Source organism: Dendrobates tinctorius, unplaced genomic scaffold, assembly GCF_039654945.1.
Source record: "Dendrobates tinctorius isolate UK_male_01 unplaced genomic scaffold, ASM3965494v1 ptg000022l, whole genome shotgun sequence".
NCBI lineage: Eukaryota > Metazoa > Chordata > Amphibia > Anura > Dendrobatidae > Dendrobates > Dendrobates tinctorius.
The window spans coordinates 102831334-102850510 of record NW_027361690.1 but is presented as its reverse complement, the minus strand read 5'-3'; positions in this window follow the sequence as shown (position 1 = coordinate 102850510).

The window sequence follows — 19177 nt, the reverse complement described above, 5'->3', positions numbered from 1 at the left end:
ACAAACACAACAAATCACAAAAAGTGCAATAATGCGCGACCAAAAAGACGCATATAAATAACCATGGTATTGCTGAAAACGTCATCTTGTCCCACAAAATCGAACCACTATACAGCATCATCAGCAAAAAAATAAAAAAGTTATAGCTTGCAGAATAAAGCGATGCAAAAATAATTATTTTTTGTATAAAATTGTTTTCATTGCATAAAAGCGCCAAAACATAAAAAACTACATAAATGAGGTATCACTGTAATCGTACTGACCCGAAGAATAAAACCACTTTATCAATTTTACCGCACGTGGAACGGTGTAAACGCACCCCCCAAAAAAAATTCATAAAATGCTGGTTTTTGTTCATTCTGTCACAAATATCGGAATAAAAAATGATCAAAAATGTCATGTGACCGAAAATGGTACCAATAAAAACGGCAACTCGTCCCGCAAAAAATAAGACCTCATATGACTCAGTGGGTCAAAATATGGAAAAATTATAGCTCTCAAAATGTGGTGATGCAAAAACTACTTTTACAATAAAAAGCGTCCTTTAGCGTGTGACAGCTGCCAAAAATAAAAACCCGCTATAAATAGTAAATCAAACCCCCCTTTATCACCCCCTTAGTTAGGGAAAAATAATAAAATAAAAAAAATGTTCCTATTAGGGTTAGGGTTAGGGCTAGGGTTAGGGCTAGGGCTAGAATTATGGTTAGGGCTAGGGTTAGGGCTGAGATTAGGGTTAGGGGTGTGTTGGGGATAGGGTTGGAGTTAGAATTGGTGGGTTTCCACTGTTTTGGCACATCAGGTGCTCTTCAAATGCAACATGGCGTCTGATCTCAATTTCAGCCAAAAAAAGTCAAATGGCGCTGCTTCCCTTCCGAGCTCTGCCATGTGCCCAAATAGTGGTTTACACCCACATGTGGGGTATCAGCGTACTCAGGACAAATTGCACAATAACTTTTAGGGTCCTGTTACCCTTGGGAAAATAAAAATTGGGGGTGAGAAGATCATTTTTGTGGAAAAAATATGATTTTTTAATTGTACGGCTGTACGTTATAAACTTCTGTGAAGCCCTTGGGGGTTCAAAGTTCTCAACACATATCTAGATAAGTTCCTTGGGGGGGTCAAGTTTCCAAAATGAGGTCACTTGTGGGGGTTTCCACTGTTTTGGTACATCAAGGGCTCTCCAAACATGACATGGCATCCGATCTGAATTGCAGCCAATTTTGCATTGAAAAATTCAAACGGCGCTTCTTCCCTTCTGAGCTCTGCCATGCGCCTTAACAGTGGTCTCCCCCCACATATCAGGTATCAGCGTACTCAGGACAAATTGCACAATAACTTTTGCAGTCCAATTTCTCCTGTTACCCTTGGTAAAATAAAAAAAATTGTGCCTGAATTAATTTTTTTGTGAAAAAAAGTTAAATGTTCATTTTTTTTAAACATTCAAAAAATTCCTGTGAAGCACCTGAAGGGTTAATAAACTTCTTGAATGTGGTTTTGAGCACCATGAGGGGTGCAGTTTTTTAGAATGGTATCACTTTTGGGTATTTTCTATCATATAGACCACTCAAAGTGACTTCAAATGTGATGTGGTCCGTAAACATAAAATGGTGTTGAAAAAATGAGAAATCGCTGGTCAACTTTTAACCCATATAACTTCATAACAAAAAAAAAATTTGGTTCCAAAATTGTGCTGATGAAAAGTAAACATATGTGAAATGTTACTTATTAAGTTTTTTTGTGTACCATATCTCTGTGATTTAAGGGCATAAAAATTCAAAGTTGGAAAATTGCGAAATTTTCTAAATTTTTGCCAAATTTCTGTTTTTTCACAAATAAACGCAAGTTATATCAATGAAATTTTACCACTACCATGAAGCACAATATGTCACAAGAAAACAGTGTCAGAATCACCGGGATCCATGGAAGCGTTCCAGAGTTATTACCTCATAAAGGGACAGTAGTCAGAATTGTAAAAATTGGCCCGGTCATGAATGTGCAAACCACCCTTGGGGGTTAAGGGGTTAACATTGAGTGATAGAATGTCAAAATAAAATCCAGAAAATCACATTGTATAAATGATGTAAATTTATTTGCATTTGGCAGTGAGAAATAAATATTTGATCCCCTACCATCCATTAAGAGTTCTGGCTACTACAGACCAGTTAGATGCTCCTAATCAACTCGTTACCTGCCTTACATAGTCACCTTTGTAAAAGACTCCGGGCCACAGACTAAATTAATCAGTCAGACTCTAACGTCTACAACATGGGCAAGACCAGAGCTTTCTAAAGATGTCAGGGACAAGATCATAGACCGGCACTAAAGGGCCTGTCACACTAAGAGATATCGCTAGCAATATCGCTATAACTAGTGACGTTATAGCGATATTGCTAGCGATATCTCTGTGTCTGATACTTACCTACGACCGGCTCCCCCGCTGGTTATCGCTGATCGTGCGAGAACGTTCAGGACTGTTTCTCGTCGTCAGCTTCCTGTGACGCTTCCTGCTGTGAGGACGAGCGACGCGTGGAGCCGGGCGGGAGGATGCAGGATCGCCTGGTGTGACAGGTAAGTAGCGATCCCCGTCCCCAGCGATGTCGCTAGTGAGATCTGCCTATGTGGCAGCTCACTAGCGACCACTTAGCGATGTACCAGCGATCCTGACCGCGTCATATCGCTGGTCGGGATCGCTGGTACATCGCTAAGTGTGACAGTACCTTAAGCTCGAATGGGTTACAAAACCATGCGTAAGACAATGGGTGAGAAGGAGACAACTGTTGGTGCAATAGCAAGAAAATGGAAGAAATACAAAATGACTGTCAATCGATATCGATCTGGGACACCATACAAAATCTCACCTCGTGGGTTTTCCTTGATCATGAGGAAGGTGAGAGATAAACCTAAAACTACATGGAGGAACTTGTTAATGATCTCAAGGTAGCTGAGACCACAGTCACCAAGAAAGCCATCGGTAACACATTATGCCGTAATGGTGTGTGCACACGTAAGCGTTTTTTTCGAGTTTTTCTAAGCGTTTTTACCGGCAAAAATGCTTAAAAAATGCTTACAAGAAGCATCCCATTCATTTTAATGAATTCTGCACTTTTTGTGCATATTAATGTGTTTTTTTACGCGGAAAAAAATGCATCGTAGTAAAAAACACAGCATGATCATTAATTTCGCAGAAAAATCCGCATTTCTAACTATTTTCTATGAGACTGGGGACGCTCTGTAAAAAACACATAAAAAACGCGCAAAAATCGGGCAAAAAAAGCGAGGGAAAAAAACGCACGTTTTCTGGGAAGGAGTCCGGTTTTCAGTCACGAATTTTCTGCATATGTGGGTACATAGCCTTAAGGTTTAAAATCCTGCAGTGCCCGCAAGGTCCCCCTGCTCAAGAAGGCACATGTGCAGGACCGTCTGAAGTTTGCCAATGAACAGCTGGATGATTCTGTGAGTAATTGGGAGAAGGTGCTGTGGTCAGATGTAACAAAAATTGAGGTCTTTGGCATTAACTCAATTCGCCGTATTTGGAGGAAGAGAAATGCTGCCTATGACCCAAAGAACACCGTCCCCACTGTCAAGCATGGAGGTGGAAACATTCTGTTTTGGGGTGGTTCTCTACTAAGGGCACAGGACTATTTCACCGCATCAATGGGAGAATGGATGGAGCCATGTACCGTAAAATCCTGCGTGACAACCTTCTTCCCTCTGCCAGGACATTAAAAATGGGTTGTGGCTGGGTCTTCCAGCAAGACAATGACCCAAAACATACATCCAAGGCAACAAAGGAGTGGCTCGAAAAGAAGCACATTAAGGTCATGGAGGGGCCTAGCCATTCTCCAGACCTTAATCCCATAGAAAACTTATGGAGGGAGTTGAAGCTCTGAAGTTCCAAGTGACAGCCTCAAAATCTTAATGATTTAGAGATGATCTGCAAAGAGGAGTGGGCCAAAATTCCTCCTGACATGTGCGCAAACCTCATCATCAACTACAAAAAATGTCTGACTGCTTTGCTTGCCAACAAGGGTTTTGCCACCAAGTATTACGTTTTCCTTGCCAGAGCTTGCCAGAGTGATCAAATACTTATTTCTCACTGCAAAATGCAAATTTATATAATTTATACAATCCGATTTTCTGGATTTTATTTTTGATATTCTATCTTTCAATGTTAAAATGAACATACCCTTAACCCCTTTCTGTCATGTGATGTACTATCCCGTCCATGTGCCCTGGGACTTAATTCCCAGGAACGGCATAGTACGTCACAGCGATCAGCGGCGCCCACGTGGTGAGCGCCGCTGATCGTGGCCGGGTGTCAGCTGATTATCACAGCTGACACCCGACACAATGTGTCAGGGGCGGTCACAGACCGTCCCCGACACGTTAACCCCTTGCACACCGCGATCAAACACAATCGCGGTGTACCGGGGGTTAAAGGGAAGCATCAGCAGGGAGGGCTCTCCCTCAGTGCTTCCCTGAGCCCCCCACAACAGCGCAATGTGCAACGCTGCTGCGGAGGGCTCCATCCCTGCAGGTCCCCGAATCCAAGATGGCGACGGGGACCTTCGGGGGCCTGCAGGGAGCTGGCTTCCTCATGCCTGCAAAGCGCAGGCAAGGAGGAAGCCTTGTGCAGTGCCTGTGACAGATCGCTGATCTGTCACAGTGATCTGTGATGTGACAGGTCAGCGATCTGTCACAGGACAGTGATGTCCCACCTGGGACAATATAATAAAGTTAAAAAAAAAAAAAAAGTGTAAAAATAATTTTAAAAAAATTGCTAAATAAATTAAGAAAAAAATATTCCCTAATAAATTCATTTTTTGTAAATAAAAAAAAACAATAAAAGTACACATATTTGGTATCGCCGCATCTGTAACGACCCGCCCTATAGAACTGTCCCATTAGTGTACCCCTTTAGCGAACTGCTTAAAAAATAAAAATAAAAAACGAAACAAAAAATAATGATTTATTATCGTACTGCCGAACAAAAAGTGCAATAACGCGCAATCAAAAAGATGCAAATAAATAGGCATGGTACCGCTGAAAATGTCATCTTGTCCCGCAAAAAGCGAGGCGCAATACAGCATCATCAGTGAAAAAATAAAAAAGTAACAGGTCGCAGAATAAACGATGCAAAAATAATTATTTTTTATATAAAATTGTTTTCATTGCATAAAAGCGCCAAAACATAAAAAAGAGACCTAAATGAGGTATCGTTGTAACCGTACTGACCCAAAGAATAAAAGGGCTTTATCAATTTTACAGCACGCAGAACGGTGTAAACGCACCCCCCAAAAGAAATTCATGAAACGCTGGTTTTTGTTCATTCTGCGTCCCAAAAATCGGAATAAAAAGCGATCAAAAGATGTCACGTGCCCAAACATTATACCAATAAAAGTGTCAACTCGTCCCGCAAAAAATAAGACCTCACATGACTCAGTGGGTCAAAATATGGAAAAATTATAGCTCTCAATTTGTGGTGATGCAAAAACTATTTTTACAATAAAAAGCGTCTTTTAGCGTGCGACAGCTGCCAAATATAAAAACCGCCATAAATAGTAAATCAAACCCCCCGTTATCACCCCCCTTAGTTAGCGAAAAATAATAAAATAAAAAAAATGTATTTATTTCCATTTTCCCATTAGGGTTAGGGTTAGGGCTAGGGCTAGGGTTAGGGCTAGGGTTAGGGGTGTGTTGGGGTTAGGGTTGAAGTTAGCATTGGGGGGTTTCCACTGTTTGGGCACATCAGATGCTCTCCAAATGCAACATGGCGTCTGATCTCAATTCCAGCCGATTCTGCGATGAAAAAGTCAAATGGTGCTCCTTCCCTTCCAAGCTCTGCCATGCGCCCAAATGGTGTTTTACCCCCACATATAGGGTAACAGCGTACTCAGGACAAATTGCAAAAAAACTTTTGGGGTCCAATTTCTCCTGTTACTCTTAGGAAAATAAAAAATTGGGGGCAAAAATATCATTTTTGTGGAAAAAAAAGATTTTTTTATTTTCACGCCCGGGCGTTATAAACTTCTGTGAAGCACTTGGGGGTTCAAAGTGCTCACCACACATCTAGATAAGTTCCGTAGGGGGTCTAGTTTCCAAAATGGGGTCACTTGTGGGGAGTTTCAATAGTTTAGGTACATCAGAGGCTCTCCAAACGCACATGACACCCGCAGACCAATCCATCAAAGTCTGCATTCCAAAACGTCACTACTTCCCTTCCGAGCCCCGACGTGTGCCCATACAGTAGTTTTCTCCCACATATTGGATATCAGCATACTCAGGACACATTGGACAACAACTTTTGGGGTCCAATTTCTCCTGGTACCCTTGGGAAAATAAAAAAATTGGTGACTAAAAGATCATGTTTGTGGAAAAAATACGATTTTTTTATTTTCACACCCGGGCATTATAAACTTCTGTGAAGCCCTTGGGGGTTCAAAGTGCTCACCACACATCTAGATAAGTTCTTTAGGGGGTCTAGTTTCCAAAATGGTGTCACTTATGGGGGGTTTCCACTGTTTAGGTACATTCGGGGCTCTCCAAAGGCAACATGACACCCGCAGAACATTCCATCAAACTCTGCATTCCAAAACATCACTACTTCCCTTCCGAGCCCCGACGTGTGCCCATATAGTAGTTTTCTCCCACATATGAGGTATCAGCGTACTCAGGACAAATTGGACAAAAACTTTTGGGGTCCAATTTCTCCTGGTACCCTTGGGAAAATAAAAAAATGGGGACTAGAAGATCATGTTTGTTGAAAAAATGCGATTTTTTTATTTTCACGCCCGGTCGTTATAAACTTCTGTGAACCACTGGGGGGTTCAAAGTGCTCACCACACATGTAGATAAGTTCCTTAGGGGGTCTAGTTTCCAAAATTGGGCCACTTGTAGGGGGTCTCCACTGTTTAGGTACATCAGGGGCTCTCCAAAAGCAACATGACACCCGCAGACCATTCCATCAAAGTCTGCATTCCAAAACATCACTACTTCCCTTCCGAGCCCCGACGTGTGCCCATACAGTAGTTTTCTCCCACATATTGGATATCAGCATACTCAGGACACATTGGACAACAACTTTTGGGGTCCAATTTCTCCTGGTACCCTTGGGAAAATAAAAAAATTGGTGACTAAAAGATCATGCTTGTGGAAAAAATATGATTTTTTTATTTTCACGCCCGGGCGTTATAAACTTCTGTGAAACACTGGGGGGTTCAAAGTGCTCACCACACATCTAGATAAGTTCCTTGGGGGACTAGTTTCCAAAATGGTGTCATTTGTGGGGGGTTTCCACTGTTTTGGTACATCAGGGGTTTTCCAATTGTGACATGGTGTCCGATCTCAATTCCAGCCAAAAATGTCAAATGGCGCTGCCTCCCTTCTGAGCTCTGCCATGCGCCCAAATAGTCATTTACACCCACATATGGGGTATCAGCGTACTCAGGACAAATTGCACAATAACTTTAAGGGTCCTGTTACCCTTGGGAAAATAAAAATTGGGGGTGAAAAGATCATTTTTGTGGAAAAAATATGATTTTTAATTGTACAGCTGTACGTTATAAACTTCTGTGAAGCCGTTGTTAGTTCAAAGTTCTCACCACATATCTAGATAAGTTCCTTGGGGGTCTAGTTTCCAAAATGGGGTCACTTGTGGGGGGTTTCCACTGTTTAGGTACATCACGGGCTCTCCAAACGTGACTTGGCGTCCGATCTGAATTCTAGCCAATTTTTCATTGAAAAAGTCAAACAGAGCTCCTTCCCTTCTGAGCTCTGCCATGCGCCGAAACAGTGGTTTCCCCCCCACATATCAAGTATCAGCATACTCAGGACAAACTGCACAATAACGTTTACAGTCCAACTTCTCCTGTTACCCTTGGTAAAATAAAAAAAATTGAACATGAAGTATTTTTTTATGAAAAAAAGTTAAATGTTCATTTTTTAAAAAATATTCAAAAATTTCCTGTGAAGCACCTGAAGGGTTAATAAACTTCTTGAATGTGGTTTTGAGCACCTTAAGGGGTGCAGTTTATAGAATGGTGTCACTTTTGGGTATTTTCTATCATATAGACCCCTCAAAGTGGCTTCAAATGTAATGTGGTCCGTAAAAATAAAACGGTGTTGCAAAAATGAGAAATCGCTGGTCAACTTTTAACCCTTATAACTTCCTAAATAAAAAAAAATTTTGGTTCCAAAATTGTGCTGATGTAAAGTAAACATGTGGGAAATGTTACTTATTAAGTTTTTTGTGTGCCGTATTTCTCTGATTTAAGGGCATAAAAATTCAAAGTTGGAAAATTGCAAAAATTTCAAAATTTTTGCCAAATTTCCGTTTTTTTCACAAATAAATGCAAGTTAAATGAATGAAATTTTACCACTATCATGAAGTACAATATGTCATGAGAAAACAATGTCAGAATCACCAGGATCCATGGAAGCGTTGCAGAGTTATTACCTCATAAAGGGACAGTGGTCAGAATTGTAAAAATTGGCCCGGTCATGAATGTGCAAACCACCCTTGGGGGTTAAGGGGTTAAAATTATAGACTCTTCATGTCTTTGTCAATGGGCTAACTTACAAAATCAGCAAGGGATCAAATACTTATTTCCCCCAATGTATATATAATATGCCACAACCTTGTTCTAGCTAGTATATATATTTGGGGTTTTTTTTTTTAAATATTGCACAATGAAGTTGAGAATGTGTACCATGCAGTGAGTATAGGTTACTTTACGTAATTTCATAGCAGCCACGATACTTCTAATATTATAGCTTACCATATTACCCAGTTCTATGTGACTAGGAGTCATCTTGTTTGACATCTGATAGAACATACGTTCCTCTTACTAATTGGACAGGAAGAGCTCCATTGATGATTGAGGATGTAGAGGACACATGCATAACTGTCGCCTGCTGTGGAGACGTCGTCATCAGTAAACAATGGAGATGAGCAAGCACTAAAATGCTCAGGTGCTCGTTGCTCAAACCGAGCAATTCCTAATACTCAAATGCTCGTTTCGAGTAACAAGTTAATGGGAGGGTCTCATACACATTCTGTTCAAATTGTCATGTATTGGTACTCCTAGCCTCATAAAGGTTATGCACTTTTGAGGGTTATATACCAAGAAAGCTCCAGACCAGAAAATAGTCTATGGGTGAGCAACATAATACCAATACATTTTTTTACAAGTTTTTTTAGGGTTATATAACAACAAAATGTAATCCAGACCACGGAATAGTCTTTGGGTGAGTAATATAATACTGACACAATTTTGAACATGTTTTCTGAAGCTTATATAGCAACAAAATATACCCAAGAATATGTAGAAGTCTATGGATGAGCAATATATTATACCGATCAATTTTTTAATAACTTTTTTGAGGGTTGTATACCAAGGAAATGTAACATGTAATACTGCATGGATGGGCAATATAATACCAGTACATTTTTTAAAAAGTTTTTAGAGGCTTAGATAACAATAAAATGCACTCAAGAAGACATAATAACCTATGGGTGAGCAATATAATACAGATACATTTGTAAACAAGTTTTTTGAGGGTCATATGTGAGGTGACCAAGGTGGTAGTCATGGTGAGGGGCTGCTGTTCTGGCACACCCTGGTACCCCACAAAGGAAATAGAAAGTTCTGCCATGTGTGTGCTGCAGGAAAAGTAGTACACTCACTTTAGCCACCGAGGTTCTCTCTGGTCCTGCTTCTTTGGTTCCTGATATGAGGTCCACATAAACGATTCCAGACACAAAGTTCAAACTCAACAATTCAACTTTTCTCAAGAACAAGGATATCAGTACATTTACAGTACAGTCCACATTTCTCTGTAATTCTCTCTCTTTCCTTGCGCTTTTTGATAGTTCCAAAGATGCTCTCTTCTCCCCTGCAACTGCCGTGGTCTCAGGCTCACCAAGTTCAGTCACTCTTCTGTCCGGCTTCCCTTGAAGAATTAGAAGGCATTCGCAATTCCGCTTAGTCCCGGCCATAGGCCCTAGATTATATCAGAATGATCACTGAGCTGTAAGGCTGAACACCCGCACACTGCTTATCCTGGGGTCCCGCATTACTTCTGTCTCCAGCCCCATGGCTTATCTCTCTTCTCTCACTACCTTTTAAGCTCTGCTCTCAATCAGGAAGCTCCTACCCTCAAATACACCACACCCCACACTAGCTCATTTCGACCAGGAAAGTTCCCTGTCCTGTGTACATAACTTAGCCTATTAGTACCGTACTATAGTGCCCCACTAAACTACACCCAGTCCTATAATAATTGATAGCTACCCTCTTATCTCATCATCTACATCTTTCCCTAATCACTATGCATAAATGACATTCAATCACTATATAATAAGATTAAGCAAATACAGTAATGTTCATAAAATTCTATGAAACAGCACATATAACATTGACAATTCAGCACACATTTAATACCAACACTGTTTAGAGAGGGAGAGGCACATGACAGCCTCTGTCACACCTTTATATTCCTCGTTCCTAAAATATGGTCGTCCCCGACCATAACGGCATCAGTAAGACACCAATTTACACTTAAAACATTTAACATACTTATCTACTTTTAATACACATAAAATTAATACACTCTTTGTCCAGTGCTTCTTGTCAGTTTACCGTGTCCCTGGTTCCACTTGGTTGGAACTCTGGAACATAGAGTCCAAGTCTATATATTTACCTGGCCCTTTGGCCAACAATACACATTTGCTGGAAGATGTATGGATATAGTCCCTTATAACCCGGCGTGACCCTCGGGTTGTCCGTTTAGTACTATGGGTCCCTTTTCCTAGGGACACCGACACAGAGTGTCCGAGTTCCTGTTTAAACACGGATCTGACTGACCCCGGTCTCCCTCTTTAGGGACCTCGATACAGAGTGTCTGAATTATTTTCCTTAAACCTGGTAAACCCTGGTACCCTTGCTCCTGGGACACAGATACATTGAACTTGAAAACATACTAGGCCCGTTAGGCAGTCCTTTCCTGCTCCGGGGGTCCAAACACAGGAAGTCAATGTAAACAAACACAATGGCCCAGTGGCCAACTCACCACGGCTCCGACAGACCAGGAGCACTCACAGTTCATATAGACCTGACCCGGCTCACTTCTTGGATCATCCTGCTGAGGTTTTCCCCTCCCTCCTTTTGACAGAGTACAGCTCCTCCAAAACAAGTGTGTTGCTCTAAACTCCTGGAAAGAAATTTCACAATCAAAGAGTACAGTCCAGAGAGCAGTCACACACACAGTCCTTTTTCTTAAAGGATGATAGACCCTGCTAGGGTCTTAGCCCCATACTCAAGCGGGGAATGCGCAAACGTACGCAAAAGAACTTGAAGGAGGAAAAAAACCACTCAAACTGCGACCGTGCCAGCCATTACTGATATTTTCTCGATATAACTTAGGGCTTTTTGCCCTTCAGGAGATGGTGACCAATATTCCATTTTTTTTAGATGCAACTTGCACGACGTATAAATTTAAAGGGTTCTCCTCTATTCTACATGGTCCTTGCTTCCAACGTAATGGGCTGTGTTCTGGCCATGTACAATAATAAAGGTATGGCCTGAGGATCCGTTGGAGGAAGAATCGCCACTGCTTCTCCTACTCCTCCCCCCGGCAGACAGCTGACTCGGCGGGCTTGGGGCCACTCGCTCTTGAGACCCAACTGCGGCCACCGTTACATTTGGAAGTATCACCACTCTTTGGGGGACAAAATCTTCTGCCCTGTGGCTTGCCACAGGAGCAGCGACCGTTGAAGGTGGCCTCATGGCATACTGAGCCTCCCACGCCTGTCTCTCTTCAATGCTGGACACCATTGCCACTGCAAGGGCATGCGGTACGAGGCTTAATAAAATTCACCCTGTCCCATTCTTGTAATGGACCTTCACAGGTGATCGATCCAGTGTTAACGTAAACCTTTTGCTGGTCCCAGCTTCTTGAATAAATCCATAGCCCCGGGTATGGTTGAAGAATTTGATGAGGCCACGCATGATAATAATAAATAATAATAATCTTTATTTACATAGCACCAACATATTCCGCAGTGCTTTAAAGTTTAACAGTTTCAAACACAACAGTCAAAAGTAACAACTTTAGCAATAATACAATGATTAAAGCAAAATAAGATGGCCCTGCTCATGACAGCTTACAATCTACAATGAGGTGGGAGAGATACAAAGTACAGGTGTATATTTACAGTGATGTATTTAGAATGATGGTCCTGCCATCTTGAGGGAGTGGGGGATAGATGGAGATAGTGAATGAGCTACATACGCACACTTACACATAAAATAACTGATCCGGCCGGTCATGGCTCCTCCTCCAGGACGCCGCAGCTCCTCTAGAATCCAGCGATCCCGCCGTTTCTTTTCCTCTATTACTCCTGCCACCCACCGAGCTTCTTCCGCAGTGGGAGTCCGGGGTCCACCCGGATAGCTGACGTGGGGAGATGTAGGGGTGGGAGCAGGTGCTGATTCAGCAGTAGGAGTGGATGCTGCGGCCGGGGCAGCAGTGGGTGCCAATCTCACGGTTTTAGCTGCATCCACCCAGGATGGTCTTCCCCTTTCCCGCTAGAATTGCAAGCCACAGCCGCAACTGTTCCGCGTTCAAACTTTTCTGATTTCCCAACCACTTCCTCCTGCTGCTGCGGCTCTGGACTCTCAATGTTCTCCTGCTGCTGTGGTTCAGGAATCTCAACATTTTCTGCTCTGCCGCTCCCGTCATTTTTCATCACCGGCCGGTTGAACGAGAACCTGTCCTCTGGGAATGGCAACTGATCATTCCAGGTATCCACTTCATCCGCTTCTGCTGTCCACAAGCCTCCGGGTCTGGTGTCCAATTTTGGCTGTAGCTCGAATACTCAAATAATAACCGAATATTACCAAGCACATTTTCTCATCCCTAGTAAACAAAAACCTCACTTTTGGTGGGTCATCGCCAGCGTGCAAAACATTGATTTAATGGGCCATAAAATACATGAAAAGTCCCTGACACCAATTGCTGGCGCCAACAGTGGAGTTCAACTAACAGCCAGAAATGAATGGAATCTGTTAAAATTCAAATTTGTCAGGTTAGAGGAATTTTTCCCAAAAATTTGATTCCCAGCAAATCGCAATACTGTAAAGTCTCCAGTTGTCCTGAAAATATGTGCATAACACTCTCCTAGGACTGCAACCCATTTCAAGGTCTTTCACACAAACATGGGATTAGTAATATCAAAGTGACCTCAATGTAGAAATGTAGTGTAAATCAGTAGTAACCAATAGCCCATTTAATAACACAGTGCACTGACAGACTTTTTGTGTGTTTTAGAATTAAAAAACAGTCCAAAAATTATCCTTCTTAGTCTTTTGTATTCAAGCAGTCAAGCAGACTATCCTTTGTGTAACACTGACTCAAAATGGTTGTGTCACTGACAGAGGTAAAATCATCCTGATGTTACTGAAACAAATAATGTGCCATATATTGCATTACATCTTCCTCTTTTTCCCCACTATTACATTTGCCGAAGGAAAAGGAGGGCAATTGTGACCTGCATTTGGTATTATCAATAGACGGATGTCTGATGCCAGAAGGGTACTGCTGTTAGCGACGTCCAAATTTTTAGCCATGCTATATATTTTTTTTCCAGTGCCATGGTCATAGTTGATCAAAGTGTATCTAGACATAAATATCATGTAAGCAAAAAGAAATCCATTTGGTAAGATACAATTAATGGTTTATGTAATGAAAATCCCACAAAATATGAGGTGACTCTGTTAATGATTTACCAATGCAAATGCTTTTGCCAGGTCACTTTAATAAATCACATTAAGAATTCCATAATCGTATGCAATTGTATAAAATGTTACTGCTATATCAAGAATAACAAAGTAATAATTATGGTTTAAAATAAATTAAATATAGGTCCAGTCAAAAACTTTGTATAAATGTGATTTGGTTTCAGCTTGCTACAGACAGAAAACTAATGCTGATGTAACATTAATGTTTTCCCATTATGACCTCCACATAGACCTCGTCCACCGCCCTTCATTCATCCTTGCTGAGGAAGGACATCTTTATACTTGTCTCTAGCAGTCAACCATGAATTTCATGTATTTATTTCCACTCTTTGCTTCACTCCCCTTTATTACTCTTTTTTTGTAATTCACTGTACTACATATTGCAATGTCATCTACTATAGTTGACTTTTTTATTAGATCTTCCTTTATTCCTAAATATTTCATAGAGTCTTATTTTTTTTTTTCACCAGACAGAAAGTTGGGAGGTTTATTGTGGAAGAATGTCAAAATTAAAGTGGAATCTCAACTGCTCAGGTGAAATTTAATGAACCTTCAAGAGGTATCCTGCTATAACTTTCCTTTTGGTTTTATATACCTAGATGCAGGGGGCAAACTTATAGTGGGTGTAGGTGTTCCAATCGGTCCCAGGCCCTAGAGTCCAGAGGGACTGAAAAGGTTCTTTGGCCCATATCAGAAGACCAATACTATTAAAGGGAATTTTTTCAGTAGGATCAATCCTCCTAAGCCATCTATATGGGCATACAGGTCATAGGAAGCTGAACAAAATGATACCTTGATATCTGAGATCCCATGTTTTATTCCTGAGAAATGTTTTTTTCCATGTTTTTCTTAAACGCCAATGAGAAGTTAACATCTATGGGCAGAACATAGATCTCCCTGAGAATCCGCCTCCAGTGTGGCAAGTAGTGACTGATACTTTGCTTTCATTTTGACACACAGCTCTGCAGTGATATCATAACTAACACAGTACAGCAGAGCTAAAAATATGAGACAAAGTTCCCTTCTGTTGTACTTACATGTGTTACATTGCTAACACATTTGCAATGCAGGTATCCACTTATAGTGCTTCAGCTTCCATCCCACACATAGCTAGTGTGAGGGGGATGGGCAGTACAGCAGAGCTGGCAACATTTAGATGTGTTTGCAATCAGACAAGGTTCAACTTACCCCTGGGACCTCATAGCCCTCTGCATACTTTCCCTCTCCTGGATAGCCTTGCATTGTGGCATCCCTTCTAGTTCCTCAAGATGTACAAGAAACCCCTTGACAGCTTTTTAGGCAGCCAGATCCGAGTTAGTGTTTTTCTTAGATTTGCTGTTACGGATTGTCTAGTCTGTACAGGGACAATTAGGGTGTGGGTGCGGGTACTCTGGGTTGTAGGTGTTTATTAATTTATACCTGAGTATGAGTGAGTTATTTGTGTAACAGCTATAAGCTGACACAGCTCTGCAGAAGGGTTAGAAGCAGTATAAGAGGACAAGTGCTGCTGCCAATGTGTTTATAAAAAGACAAAATTCACTTTTCTTTGTACTATGTTATCTCTGCTGTACTGTGTTAATTCTAGTCAACCAATCCCACTGCAGAGCTGTGTGTGATTATGAGAGCAAAGTGTCAATCATTACTTTGTTCACACTGGTAACACCACCTTTAATTTAAAATAATCTTTGGAGACAGATTCTTAGTGAGATTTATGTCCGGCCCATAAATCTTTACAGCTCATTTACATATAAGAAAAACATGAATTTCTCTGGACCTACATTTTCGTATAGACAATTTAGGAAGGTTGATCCTACTGACAAACTCCCTTTAAAGACTCTTGGAGTTCCTGTTGAAGACAGGGCCGCCATCAGGGCATTACTGCCCTGACTGGCGTATGGGGCCCGGTGGGCAGAAGGGACCCACATCGGGCCCTGTCTCATCTACTCACCTGGCCCCTACCGGCAGGCTAAACCAGGCCCTTAGCGGCGCTGTGCTGCCGCAGCTGAACGCTATTGACATGCGGGCCCGATGCCCCCGCACGTCAATAGTTAACAGCCGCCAGCCAATCAGAGGCTGGCAGCTGATGTCAGCCGCAGTGGGCACGTCGCTGGCGTCTGATGTCACTGTCAGTCGCCGGCGAGTGCGCGCTTCAGCAGCGTGGAGGGAGCGCGAACATCGCAGCTGGAGCGTGGCCAGGTTTTGTTTTTTTTAAATTGAAAGCGGTGATCCGGGGGCCTGGGGCAAAATGCTGGACATGATGGGGGCAGAAAGCAAGACATGATGGGGGCAGAATGCTGGACATGATGGGGCAAAATGCAGGGCATGATGGGGCAGAATGCAGGACATGATGGGGAAGAATGCAGGACATGATGGGGCAGAATGCTGGACATGATGGGGCGGAATGCAGGACATGATGGGGCAGAATGCAGGACATGATGGGGGCAGAATGCAGGACATGATGGGGGCAGAATGCCGGACATGATGGTGCAGAATGCTGGATATGATGGGGGCAGAATTTTGGACACGATGGGGGCAGAATACTGGACATGGGGGCAGAATGCAAGACATGATGAGGCAGAATGCAGACATGATGGGGCAGAATGCAGACATGATGGGGCAGAATGCTGGACATTGGGGCAGAATGCAGACATGATGGGGCAGAATGCTGGACGTGCTTGGGCAGAATACAAGACATGACGGGGGCAGAATGCGAGACATGATGGGGCAGACTGTGAGACACGGGGCCAGAAGGCAGATATGATGGGGCAGAATGCAGACATGATGGGGGCAGAATGCAGACATGATCATGGCAGAATGCCGACATAGGGGCAGAATGCAAGACATGATGGGGGCAGAATGCAAGACATGATGGGGCAGAATGCAAGATATGGGGGCAGAATGTGACAGTGAGACACACGAGGGGGCAGAATGTGACAGTGAGACACAGGAAGGGGCAGAATGTGAGACACAGGAGGGGGTAGAATGGGAGACACATGGTGCAGGATCATCGGGCAGGATGGATACGATGGAGACAGATGGGGAATCATATGGGGCACAATGGATACTCATGAGGGCGGGATGGGAGAACATATGGCTGAAGCCAGGAATGAGACACGCGGGGGTCAGGATGGGGAATATTATTACCACAGGGGCTAATTAAGGGCTATTATTACTCCAGTGATGTATATATTTTATTTTTTGAGTATACTGTTTTAAATTGGGGAAGGTACTGTTACTGTGTAGAGTGATACTATGTCACCTTTTTTTCTTCATGTGATGTAGTGTAGAAGTTGGGAAAAAAATAAGTAATGTGTTTTGCAAGCGGAGCTCTAGATACTGTAACTGTGTTATTTCCTGTAGAGACGAGCCCTGGCTGGAAGACGTGATGGCGATCTGTGCTGGATGAAAGATGAAAAGCAAGGATGAAGGACTTCACCTAGAGACACCACTGTGTTATGATTGAGTCACCGTAGGAGGCAAAAACAGAAATGCTAGCTAAGTCCAGAAAACCAGAGAAGTTGGCAGCTATCGGATTGCAGACCCCTGAACCTATCAACACAACTAGCAGTAGCCGTGGGGGGTTCCTACGATGCCCTAGACCCCTCGATCACAGCCGGAGAATTAAATAGGCCTAAAGAAAGAAAGGGGAAATCTAAACTGCCCCAGAGCAGACCCCAAAGCAATAGGCAGCCCCCAACATATAATGGCAGTGAAGCAAGATGAAAATACTAACACAGACAGAAAGATAGACAGAGCAAAGAGGGGCCCAAGCTAACGACATAGGAAAGGACAGGAAGGCTGCTGTCTGCAATCCGTGAAAAACCCTATGAAAATAAGAGCCAACAAACTGACAGTGAAAAAGGCCCTGAAGACGCTAGGCTTCAAAAAACTATGTCAGCACTCAGGAATATACTGAAGACAGAGCTACAGGCAAAAGGAGATTCAGCTCACCCCAGCAGGGGATGGCAGAATACTGAAAAGCAAGGAAAACAAAAAACAAAACAAAAAGGCTAACAGCCAAAACAGAAAACTTAGCTTTAGGAGCAGGAATCAGACTGGTGTCCTAGGAGTCCACAGAGAAATCACCCGCAGGGCAGAAGGGCGTCGGCAGCCTTATATTCAGTCTGTGACTCCACTCAGCCAGTCATCCTCATTAGACTCAGGTGCCTGATAATCAGGCTCATTACCTTCCTTCACCAGAATAGGGAGTTCACCAGAATCCAGTGACGAAGGGGAAAATGAACTCACAACACCACTGGTGAGTTAGTGTATTACCTATACACTGACACTATACACTGTATACTATATACAGAGGTCCTGTGTATAATGTCACCAGTGATCACTGTATTACCTGTACATTATATACAGAGCTCCTGTGTATAATGTTAGTGATCACTATATTACCTGTACACAGCCACTGCATACTAAGTACAGATCTCCTGTGTATAATGGCACTTATGGTGATAGTATTGTGTTTTGTTTATTACTGATCATTATTGTGGTGTTCAGTCACTATGTGGTGGTAAATGGTGATATGTGGTCTGGACATGGTGTTGCGGCATTTGTCCCTTGTATGTGCTATTATTTTGTCACTTTGTGGTGGTAATAATATGTGGTCTGGTCATGGTGCAGTGGTATTTGTTCCTGGTATGTGATATTATTCTGTCAATATGGTAGTAATATGTGGTCTGGAAATGGTGTTGCGGTATTTGTTCCTTGTATGTGGTATTATAGATCACTATGTGGTGGTAATATGTGGTCTGGACATGGTGCGGTGGTATTTGTCCCTTGTATGTGATATTATTGGTCATTTTAAAATTGAAAAATAAATAAAAAATACCTAAATTTTATTGCATATTTTAACAAATATTTAATAGGTTAGCATAGAGTAGAGCTCGGCCAAAAGTGTCTACAGTGTTGTGATGGCGGCTTAAAAAATCTTTTGGCCAAAACAAAAGTTGTCGGCTTTATGTGTGATCTGGTGATGGGAACTGTTAATGTGTGATTGGTGAGAAGAGTAGTTTTTCCAAGAGAGGACGGTGGGACTGTGGACAGTTTGAGAGGTGGAGGCGGGGCTCGGGTAGAGCCTGGGTGAAGTCTAAAGGGGGCCCTGAAAATTTTGCCAGTAAGGGGCCCCGAAATTCCTAGTGGCAGCCCTGGTTGAAGATATTGCATTGAGGACCACAAGCTTCACGTTACACCCCAATCAGACTTTTCTACAGGGAGATCATCTCCCAGAAAAACACCAAGATCATGAGTAGCAATTCAACAAACTCAATATCTCTGTCCACCAACATCACCTGTAGTGGGAGAGTCAGGGATCCCCTCCACATACATAGGTTCAGACAAGTTTAATCAAATGTATATTTGTGACATTA